Here is a 12,205-nt window from a genome sequence, read left to right as displayed (position 1 = left end):
TTGCTTACTGTATGTGGGATTCATATTGATTGACTTAAGATCTGCAATTATGGAATCAAGTCCACACGACGAACTTTTTTTATATTTTTCAAATATTTTATATTATTTTATTTTTATGAGTACCATTAATTTATTGCGAATAATAATAGTTGAAGCCCATTTTCGTCACAAATTACGTGGCACTCAATTGTTGGTCGTCATTGGAACTCCTTACAACTGTACAGTAGGCGGCCAAGCATTGACAGAGCATGGGCAGCCGGCAGGACCCATTTGGAGGGTTAGGTACAACCATTTCACCATTTCGCTACGTACACCTGCTTTTTAGGTCCAAAGTCCGGTTCTCTGCCACCGACATAAAAAAAAAAAAAAAAACCGAATTTTGAGCTTCTCAGTTAAAATATGTATTAAAAGAATTAAATTTATTATTTTTCATCGACTTAAACGATTAAAATATTAATAATTTAACAAATTATCTTTATTTCTCTTATTAATTTTTATTTTAATTAAATATTTTATGTTTTGAATTTCATCAATAATACATTTAAGTCATCAGAGCATTTCCAACAGCTACCCTAAAGCTATTTCCCTTTCCTACACATAACGAAAATTTCAAAAAAATTACAAAAATTTACGTACAACAGTTTATCTATATTTTCTTTATACATTAGGATTGTTACAGTTGAACCCAATTTATATGTTTTATTATAATCATAAAATGACATTCTCTCTCTTTTCACACTTTTCTATGCAAAATAAAAAATAAAAAAAAACAAAAACAAAAGTAAAACAAATAATATTTTAATATTATAGTGAACTATAAAGAGAAATTATTACAAATTATATTTGAATAGAGAAACAAAAGTAGTTTACGTCCTTGAACTTAAAAAAAAAAAAGATCAAATAACTACTGGGAATGCTCTTAGGTGAGGTAGAACAATCTGATTGCTCGGTCTGCTATGAATGTGGTCTCTTTCACTTTAGAATGTGTATTACACTTTTTTTGGTTTTTAAGTAAATTACACTTTTTTTTTTTTTTTTTGGTTAAGTTGTTTTTTTTTAGTTGTATTAAGTTGAGGTGTCAATTTCTCATTAGCTGACCTAAGAGAATGAATTTGTGTCAGATAGGCCTATGACATTTTGTTACCTAAAATTTTTATATACCAAAAATAATCTTTTTATTCCACTATACTATCTTTTTATAAATGTGTCAATTGTTTTCAAGAGGTAGTTTAGGACCACGCCTAATAAAGCGATGATCACTAGTTCGAATCTCTTTTCTCCTTCGTGTATGGACATGTTAAAAAAATAAAAAAATAAATGTGTCAATTTCTCGTTAGCTGACATAAGAGAGAATTTGTGTCAGAACCGGTTATTACTCTATTGTTTATTAAGCGTCGTTTCATTTGCCTGGATCATACGAAACGCAGGATAATAATAATATATATATATATATTCTTGCCAGTTGCAAATGGACCCTGCAGCAATTTTTATATTATATCCGTGGAGAAAGATTATGCAATCTTGGACGTGCCACTGTGCCAGCCAGCTTCTTTGATCAAGATTCAAGGAAATGGTCAACATTTTGAAAGGTACTTTATTTTCTGTATTATTTTTAAAAGGGTATTATTTTCTTTAATAGTATCTGTTAGTTTTTGTTAAAAAATATATAAAAAATTAAGGGCTGATGTGGCAAAATCTCATCCCCATATACTAGGCCGACATGATAATGTATATCGGCCATTGTTTTAAAAAAATAAAAATAGAAATAATTGGCATTTTTGTGTGTGGAATGCATGAAACAAACTAAACGATTGTGTGTGACGTACGTTTTTTGTTTCCCAAGCTAATTAAATGCAAAAGAAAACAACAGCTTAACTCATGAAAAAAAATTCATCATGTGAATTTCTCGTTTGTTTAAAAGGGGCTCCTTGAAAACATTATTGAACCTTGATAAGTCATTTTGTACGTAATTCTTTTCGCCCCTAATAGGAATCTCCACATAAGTTTGATTAGTGTTAATTTCTTTGGATTTCACTAATATTCTCTAGTGAGGGTGGATCGAGATATGGCTCAACCAGACTTAAATAAGCGCCTGCTACTATGGTCACGTCCATGAAGCTCTTGTTTTTTTTCACTGTCTATGCCCTTCTGGTAATTTATTTCCAACAACTCAACAAGTAGATGTTGTTATGGTTATACTTAAGTAAAGTAGCCACATTTGATCCCTCCTATTTCTTTTTCATTAAAAAAAAAAAAAAAAATTGATTGCTACAATCTACAAGTCAATGTTCATCAAACATTGTCAACCATACCACTGTAGATCATTGTATTAGTCTACCGTTGATTTAGGGGACAACTAGCACGGTGGAACTTTAATCAAGTCACAGTCAGCACAGAATCGATTTTTTTTTTTTCTTTTTCTTTTTTCCAACAAGTATTGTCTATTTACAAGGAATTATTGAGGGTAAATGTTGCTAAAAATAGTAGGCCTTGTTTGGGAAACAAGATTTTCCAACTCAAACTGAAATTTTTTTCTAAATTCATGTTTGGCAATTTTTTAAACTCAATTCAACTCAACTAAAAAAATTTCAACTTAACTCAAAAATTTTCATCCCAATTAATAAAAATTATAAATAAAGATTGAAAAAATAAATAAATAAATTTAGGGTAGCCGAAACACCCCAGGTGGTGGTTGGGCCACCCCAAGCCCAACTGGGGTGGTCCGACCTCCCCTTAATATTTTATTATTTTTTTAAACTTCTTATTATTATTTTTTTAATTAAATTTAAAATATATATAATATTTTATTATTATTTCTATCAATGGGACATATGTTTCATTTATGGCCTTAGGATCTCTCTAGAGAGATCCTAATTATTAATTGGATATTCTCCAATCCAAAATAGACGAGAGAAAATCCTCTACCGTGTTTGACCCACATTCCTTCGTTGGCCATAGGTCGAATAATGAAGGTTCTTGATAGAGGACAATTTTCAATCATATTTGCTTTAACAAAAGGGACATATATAACGATTCTGACATCATATGGGGACATAATTAATGGCGTTGGAAAGCTCATTTAGAGGGTTACAAAGTCATATTTCATTAAGTTTTTCTAATTCAAATGTTTACTAAGTTAAAATAGACCGTAAAAAGAAAATTGAAAAGCCGTACAAAATTGCTCGTCTGTTGTTTATGATTAAACAAGCTTTAAAACGAGTTGACAAAATAGCTCGTTCAATAACTCATATGAAGTTGGGTTCGAATGAGTTATTCATAGATGCACTCGTTTAAAGTTGAGTTAGAACGAGCTGCTATGTGAATTGAGAATTCATGTAAGAATACAAGGAAACCATAGTTAGGTTCGAAAGAGCCTCTTACACATTCAGACAAACTCCAATAAATTTTTGTAAACAAACTTTTATTTGAGCCTTTTTTTAGGTTCAGGAGTCTAGGTAGTATAAACATATGTAATGGCTATCTATAGCCTTAATTTATTATGTTATTTTGACCAGTTATCAATGAAAAACACTTTTAAGAGTAGTTTTCTTTTCTATCCACATTAAATCCTTGATATATTTTCCGATAGTTAAGAGTAGTAATTACTAACATTCCTGTTCTGCTAGTTAACGCGCTTTGGACGATTTTTTTTTGTTTTTTGTTTTTTTTTTGAAGAAAGATGAATACGTTCTCATTGATAAATTATGAGGATAAAGCAAAATACTCTATCCTAACAATATCAGAGATACACTCAGGAGTAGTAAAAAACCACTGATTAGTTACATTATTTTGAATGGCCATCTTCGATAAAGTATGCGCCGCTTTATTTCCGTCTCGACCAATAAACGACACCCGCCAGTGGGGAAACGATTGAAGCTCGGACTTTATATCCTCCAATAGCATTCCGGTTCGGGTCCAGTCATCCTTTGCTGAATTAATTCCATCTACCACAATCTTGGAATCACCTTCAAAATGGATCCTTTGGTAGCCCAGTTCTCTGCAAAAATTAATTGCCATCAAGATTGCCCCCGCTTCTGCCAGTGTCGGATCCAAGATCTCCATCAACAATTAAATAATTGATGCAGTGCAAGTTGACTTTGATATCAATTAATGCAGCGTACGTGTAGTGATTGGTTTGCCAAGACAAACAAGATAAGAATCACAACTCTTCTTAAAACTAATACTCAATCAAGGATTTAATGTGGATAGAAAAAGAAAACCACTCTTAAAAGTGTTTTTCATTGATCACTGGTCAAAATAACATAATAAATTAAGGCTATAGATAGCCATTACATATATTTATACTACCTAGACTCCTGAACCTAAGAAAAAGCTCAAATAAAAGTTTGTTTAAAAAAAAATTATTGGAGGTTGTCTGAACGTGTAAGAGGCTCTTTCGAACCTAACTATGGTTTCCTCGTCTTCTTACATGAATTGTCAATTCACACAGCAGCTCATTCTAACCCAACTTTAAACGAGTGCATCTATGAATAACTCATTCGAACCCAACTTCATATGAGTTATTGAACGAGCTATTTTGTCAACTCGTTTTAAAGCTTGTTCAAACATAAACAACATACGAGCAATTTTGTACGGCTTTTCAATTTTCTTTTTACGGTCTATTTTAACTCAGTAAACATTTGAATTAGAAAAACTTAATGAAATATGACTTTGTAACCCTCTAAATGAGCTTTCCAACGCCATTAATTATGTCTCCATATGATGTCAGAATTACTATATATGTCCCTTTTGTTAAAGCAAATATGATTGAAAATTGTCCTCTATCAACAACCTTCATTATTCGACCTATGGCCCACGAAGGAATGTGGGTCAAACACGGTAGAGGATTTTTTCCGATCCATTTTGGATTGGAGAATATCCAATTAATAATTAGGATCTCTCTAAGGTCATAAATGAAACATATGTCCCATTGATAGAAATAATAATAAAATATTACATATATTTTAAATTTAATTAAAAAAATAATAATAAGAAGTTTTAAAAAATTATAAAATATTAAGGGGTGGTCGGACCACCCCAGTTGGGCTTGGGGTGGCCCAGCCACCACCTGGGGTGTTTCGGCTACCCTAAATTTATTTATTTATTTTATTTATTTATTTTTTCAATCTTTATTTATAATTTTTATTAATTGGGTTGAAAATTTTTGAGTTAAGTTGAAATTTTTTGAGTTGAGTAGAATTGAGTTTAAAAAATTGCCAAACTTGAATTTAGAAAAAATTTGAGATTGAGTTAGAAAATCTTGCTTCCCAAACAAGGCCGTAGTGTTGTGACATTGAAGTTCATGTAACATGTATTGGCATCTCTTAGAACCCTAAAACAACTAAAATCACAATAATTTCAATAAATTAAGTGACTATATACTCTTCTCTATATGACTGGGATTACGGCCGCAACTAAGCATGAATGTATTCGTCTATTCAAATTATATTCAATATTCATGTTAAATGTACTAACTTTGAACTTGGCATGTAAATACGTTGCCCGCTAAATCAAAAGAACGAGTAAAATTATCTCACATTGTTGACCTCGTAATTTCAACTAACCATTAAATAAGCCTTTGTTAAAAAAATTCAAAAATTAATTAAGATCGTCACATTAATATTAATTGTTGGTGTTAGACAATTTTTTGGTATGAAAATCTCCGATTGGTGAGATTTGTGCGTTCTGCGTGGCATCCTTCGTCTTCAATCTCCCTTGGTCTTCACGCTGCTTTGATTCCTGCAAAACAATAGCCAATCAGGAGAACTCGCCGGTGGGGTGCGGGGGGTTCCCACTCCAATGCCTAAATTAGATCATTTCTTTGTTTATGATCCATAAGAATCCAAATGTCTTGTGTACCTTAGGCTCCATAACATATGCCTATATATAGAGTAGGTTGCCTGATGATTAGAATGGTAACCAGGTGAGGAAAATGGGATTCAGGAGCAATTGATGGATGAATTAATAATCTTGTCTCTTGGCCGTTATAGGTAATGTGTAATTGCTTCGCTAATCAATGTGTATTCGAGGATAACGCGTGCCATGATAATTAGTGAATATCCGAGGATGATATGTAATTGCTCGGATAATGAATGCGTATCCAATGAATGGTGTGTAACCGTCTGGATAATTAATGCGTATCCACTAATTATTTCGTAACTGTTGCTCGTAAATGACATGAATAAATGATCCCGACTATATTGGCTAAGCAGACGACTAGTCTCGGATTGCCAGTTTGCTTCTTCCGCTTATGCTGTTTGTAGGCTATGAGTCTTGAGAGTATGGAGTCTTGGGCCAACATGAGGAGTTGGTGATATTGGCCCCCTCTTAACGTATTGGGCCTCTGACTATGTGGGCCTAAACCTTTGTTGTTGATCCGTGGCACGGGCCCATGGCTTTGATCTGAGCCCATGGGTCGGAGCTCAAAATGTGTGTAACAGTTATCCCCTAAATTTCCTTATCCGAGAATTTGGATAAAGGGAATTATTTAACGTGCCGATTTGATTCCCTATGGGGTATTTCTTCTTTAAATACCCCCCAACTATCTTATTTGGCTAAGGGTTAAATCTGACCCTCCTTTCAATGCCCGAGGGTTAAACCCGAGACCTTCTCTTCAATACCCGATGGTTAAATCCGACTCTCTCTTCAAAACTCGGTTGAAAAACCAAGTAATCACCTTCTTTGACTCGAGGATAGAAACCGATCATCTTCAATATCCAAGGGCTGAATCCGAGACCCAAGGATAGAAACCAAGACCCGAGGGTAAAAATCGAGACCCTCTCTTCAAGACTTGGTTGAAAAACTAAGTAATAACCTTCTTTGATCTGAAGGGTGGACACGAGACCCAAGGGTTTTAACCGAGACCTTCTCTTCAAGACTTGGTTGAAAAATCAAGTAATAACCTTCTTGTAAACTTCCTTGTGATGATTGTGGCTGAATCTTCTTGTAATGAACTCAATTTGTAGCTGAATCTTCTTGATCCGAATAGTGGACCCGAGACCCGAGAGGTTTAACCGAGACCTTCTCTTCAAGACTTGGTTGAAAAATCAAGTAATAACCTTCTTGTAAACTTCCTTGTGATGATTGTGGCTGAATTTGTCTCTTTAATGAAATGTTTTCCTTGAATTTTTGGTGCATCATATGTTCAACGCATAGACTGGTCCCGACCTTAATCGTCTAACACGTAGGTCTCGTAGCGTGAAAGCAATCCGGTTTGCGAATAAGCTTATTTTCTTGTTTTGCGATGTCCTCGGTTTTGCATCCTTCTTCGTTTTTATCCAGGGTTCTCTCCCTGCCTAACTGAGTCCAGGGTTTGCACCCTTCCTTGTTTTTTTTCCCAGGGCTTTCTCCTTATTTAACTGAGTCCAAGGTTTGCACCTTTTTTTTTTTTTCATGGTTTTAACTGAGTCCATGGTTTGCACCCTTCGTTTTTTTTTTTCAAATTTTTTTTTTTTTAAGGTTTTCTTCCTTTTAGCCCAAGGTTGTCTCCTTGTTTCCGATGATGTTTCTTGTTTTTAATCGGGTTGTCTCCCGTTAATTATTTTTATCTAGGATTTTCTCCCTATCGTGTTGTTAGCGCAATTTGGTTCCTCACAATCTTTATTCTTGGGATTTTGTGACTATGTTGTCCGGAATCCTTTAGTCGGATGCTTCGATTATCATCTCATCCTCCGGCAACTTTGAATTTAAATATTGCATTCACATAGGTACTACAAGCACATAACAATATAATTATCAAAACAATTACCTACGACTCTATTGTTTTCTAAATTTGGAGTTTTATCTTTTGAATTTTCAGACTCGAAATTATGTTCTAGGGCTGTTAGCTCCAAGTAGCACTTCTGACACTTTTCGCTCTTAGAGCTATTAGCACTCGGGCATGCTGCTTAGAGTATCTTGCTTGGAGGCAGGATGGAGCGGATTAATTTCTCGGAATTTCGGAATGTCATCTCTGGAATTTGAGATGGTTCCCCAGGATGCTAAGAATGAGATCTTTGCTTGGATATAAATCGAGTGCTCGGAATTTCAAGGTACTACTCTTATGACCGGTAGGCAATCGTTTGCAGGGACATGTCGTAGTGGTGTCTCCATGGGCCCACCGAGTCCATGTATAAAAAAAAGTGGCTTTGGTTGTTTAAGCAAAATCAGTGCAACCATAAATCTTGGACTATCATAGTTTCTAGTTAATTGCTCGGACTGGGTGTAACCACTTATTCTCCTCTTTGGTTGTCGTAGATTTTTTGTAGAAACTTATTCCTCAACTCAAAGTCTCACCCAATTGCATGAGTCAAGCGTCTTCTAATCGTCTCATTGGAATGTGCTTCCCACATATCAGCGTTGGGAGAGCACCAACGATGAGAGTAAAAGGGGAATATGGCTTACAACGTCTATGGTCTAACTTTCAGTGGACCTTAGAAGCTCTTCTTTACTAGGCAAGCTGTCACCTCGCGTCTGCCAAGCTTGCCTCTCTTGATACTGTTGATTAAAGGTGTTAAGAGAACAAGCCGTTCACGAGCAAGCTTAGGCACGGCTCGCATAAGTTCGGCTTGTGCTCGACTCGAATATTAAATGAAGCGTTTCGTGAACACAAATCCTAGCTCGAATATTAAATTGAGCAAGCTCGGCTTGACTCGGCTAAACACGCGAATAGTTCATGAACAAGCTCATATAAGGCTCGTCTCGTTTATTAAGCTCGGCTCGTATATTTTTTAATAAGTAACAAATAATAATATATAGTCAACATTACTCAATAACAACAAATATATTATATACCTTTTTTTTTTTTTTTTTTTTGTTATTTATGCATATTTGTGTGTGTGTGTATATATATATATATATAATAAATAATAAGAAATATTTGATATTATCATTAATCATGTTATCATATGATATAATCATATATTCATATGATACAACTTATTGTATCATTTAATAAAAATATTATCATTAGATACTTTATACTTTGAAAATTGGAATCGTATATCACATAATCAATAATCATTATATAATCATATGGTATATATCTGCATTAGTTATTGTGTTATTTAATTAATGCATTATAATTAGATACTTTATTCTTATAAAACTTATATCACATGATCTTAGATCTAAGATAATATTAATATGAATTGTGAGATAATATGATCATATAATTTAAGTATGAGTATATGACCATTAGATCATGAGGAATTTAGGACTTAGAGTTTGAGCATTACCATTAGATTAAATGATTAAATGATTAATAATTAAGTAACTAATGTGTTTCTTATAATTTATATGTATAATTTATAATTTATACATATAAATTATAGTTTTTTTTTTTTTTTCCTGATTGATGTCTCTCTCTCATTTATATGATTTCAATGTGCTGGAGAGCCAATTGCACATTGAAATCTTAGAGATTTTGGTTTGCTTGATTGGATTGGATAGTGAATTTGTCATAGGGATTGTTGGATGATGATGATGATGTAATTGCGGATGAAGATATGTGTAGTAGCTTGTAAATTTTGTTGAACATGAAATTTTTCTGTTTTGTGGAATTTGTTGGGAGTGAGCACTTGATGTGAAGAGGATTCCATTTAGTAATGTTGATGCGTATTTTTGCTACCAAAGTCTATCCTTAAAGGAATTATGGTTAGATTATAAAAATGATTGAATCTTAAAAGAATCATGGTTAAACATTTAACTTAATTATCAGCTTTTACTCTCTGGAATCATGAATACATGGATGTGTGTTCCATTGCAAGGAGTTGCACCATTGACTTCTTCAAAGAAAATGCCAATTACAACTTTGTCAAACTCTTTTGGCTTTGGAGGAACAAATGAGCACAGAGAGCGGGAGAGGAGTTACCAAAATTAGATTATGCAAAGACATAGGAGCATCTACTGCAGTTCAATCACAGAAGATGGATGTTAACGTACTCTGCCCTGTGAGTTAGAGGAGATAGAAGGATGTAAAATTTGGATGCAATCATCCATATGTTATTCAAAATGTCGTTGGTCTTTTGAATACACATGTTATTGTATACAACTAATATGGGATTTCTTACTGTACAGTGTTTATAGCGTTTTGTAACAAATGTTGTGATTATAAATACAAAGTTACAGCTCTGTTTTGGATATCAATCAAAAGAGATTTCTGAATAATTTTCATACTAGTATGCTCCATATAACTCTCCAACACACGCCTTCTTATGGTACTCTTCCAATGCAATGCCTAATTCCTTAACATCAAGTATTAGAATTCTAATACTTGATGTTTTGGTGAAAGTTTTAATCTTGACCGCTGATGGTACTACCTTGATAATGTTGGTTTTCATTTCAGCATGCCATACTTTTCCAATGATTATCAAGCACATTACTAATGTTAACTACAAATTGAGGTTATTTATATGGTATAAAAAAGAAAAAAGTAACCGGGATCTCAATAATACACAAAAAGATTACTATTTCATTTGTGCTCACCAAAGGTGCAAGCATTGTTTCAAGTAAATTTATGTTTATACATCTTCAAAAACATTTTTTAACAAAAAACTATAAAAGAATACACAAAAAATTATGTTCATATATCTTAAGAATACGCCAAAAAAAAAAAAAAAAAAAAATCCTCTCCCCCAATCTAAATGAATCTTGACGCTCTTGTGACATAATAGATACTACAACTACTACTTTGCACCGAGGAAGAAGACAATATATGAAAGATGTGTGTTGTTGATCTCTCCGTGTGGTGCTTATCATACAAATCCCACCACAACCTGCAGTAGTCAAATACTACATCAAAAACTGCAACAAATTTGATCAAACATATGTAGTCAATATCTTACATCTGTGCAAAACAAATTCATCATTATTCTTTCAAACTTCCAAATAAAAACCGAGCAGTGGTCAAAGGAAGGGAAAGCATAATAGGTTATCAAAAGCATGAAATATAGGTCAAAATGCAACTCAGTTGCCAAAATAAAAAAGACCCCTAACTTTTGAGTAAAATCTTATAGCTAACCATGTGTTCTTTAAAAACAAAAACAAAAACTGTTAAAGAGAGAGATCAGAAAGAACCAAAAAATAAACTGAACAGGCCACAAACGCCAGCGGAAAAAGCCTGAAAAAAACAAACAGCTCTTAAACCAAAAATGAATCGAAAACAACATGGAAAAGTCAGATCTGGGGTCACACTACTATAGGAAATCAAAAGAAAAAAAAAATAATAATAAAAAAATAAAAATAAAAATAAAAAAAAAAAGAAAGAAGAAGAAAGAGAGAAAAGTTACATTTGCACGGTGGTGGCGGTTCGTCCCCGGCAGGAGTGTGGTGGTTCTTCATCGGTGTACGGTGGTTGTGGGTTTCTTGTTGGCTATCGGCATACAGCGCTTTCCGTCCGCGATTTGGCATCCACCGAAGCTCAGCAGTGTAAGGTGGTTTGTGACTCGGCATTCGATGAGTGGTTGATCGTCGACTCATCTGGTTGATTTTGGGGGATCGAGGAGAGGGAAGAGATGTGAAGATGGGGAAAAAAATTTGGGGGCGAAATTTCATTTGAAGTAAAATGAAAACAAAAGAGGGCGCTAGTTTTGAAATGGTTTTGATTTTTTCTTTCTTTTTTTTTTAGGAATACTAAAAAGGTCTCGAGATGCTGTTAACTTAGCGTTTCTCTTCTTTTGTAAATAGCGTGTTGATTTTGAAGTAGGACCTCCGGTCTAATTAAAACTCTTAGCAGTCCTAGGTCAAGTTAGGTTCTACCCTAATCCAAGTTGGACCTCCAAACCTAATCGAAGTAGGACCCCTGATCCAATTGAAACTCTCAGTAGTCCTAGGTCAAGTTAGGAGTAGAAACCCTAATCCAAGTTGGACTCTCTACCTCTTATCCTATAAATAGGACCCTACACTAAGTATAACAGATAAACTGAATTATTATGCATTAAACACACTTCTCTCTTGCCATTTTGTAGGGATCATGGGAACATGAAGAATGCCTTAAAGAGCGTGTTGTTCACATCATACCGACAATTTTACACTGAAAATTGTTCTAACATCAATATTTTAAAATACTTAAAATTATATATATATTGTCATTTGAAAATAATTAGCACCGCAACCAATAATAATAAGCTGGAAATTTTTTTTGCCTATTGGCCCTGCCTACTAATTCTTTTGACCCTTAACTCTTACTCGTTCCAAAATTTGCCTCTGTCCCTGACCGCAACCCTTC

This window comes from Corylus avellana, chromosome 10 (assembly GCF_965113065.1).
Source record: "Corylus avellana chromosome 10, dhCorAvel1.hap1.2, whole genome shotgun sequence".
Taxonomy (NCBI): domain Eukaryota; kingdom Viridiplantae; phylum Streptophyta; class Magnoliopsida; order Fagales; family Betulaceae; genus Corylus; species Corylus avellana.
Note: the sequence above shows the minus strand (reverse complement) of the source record.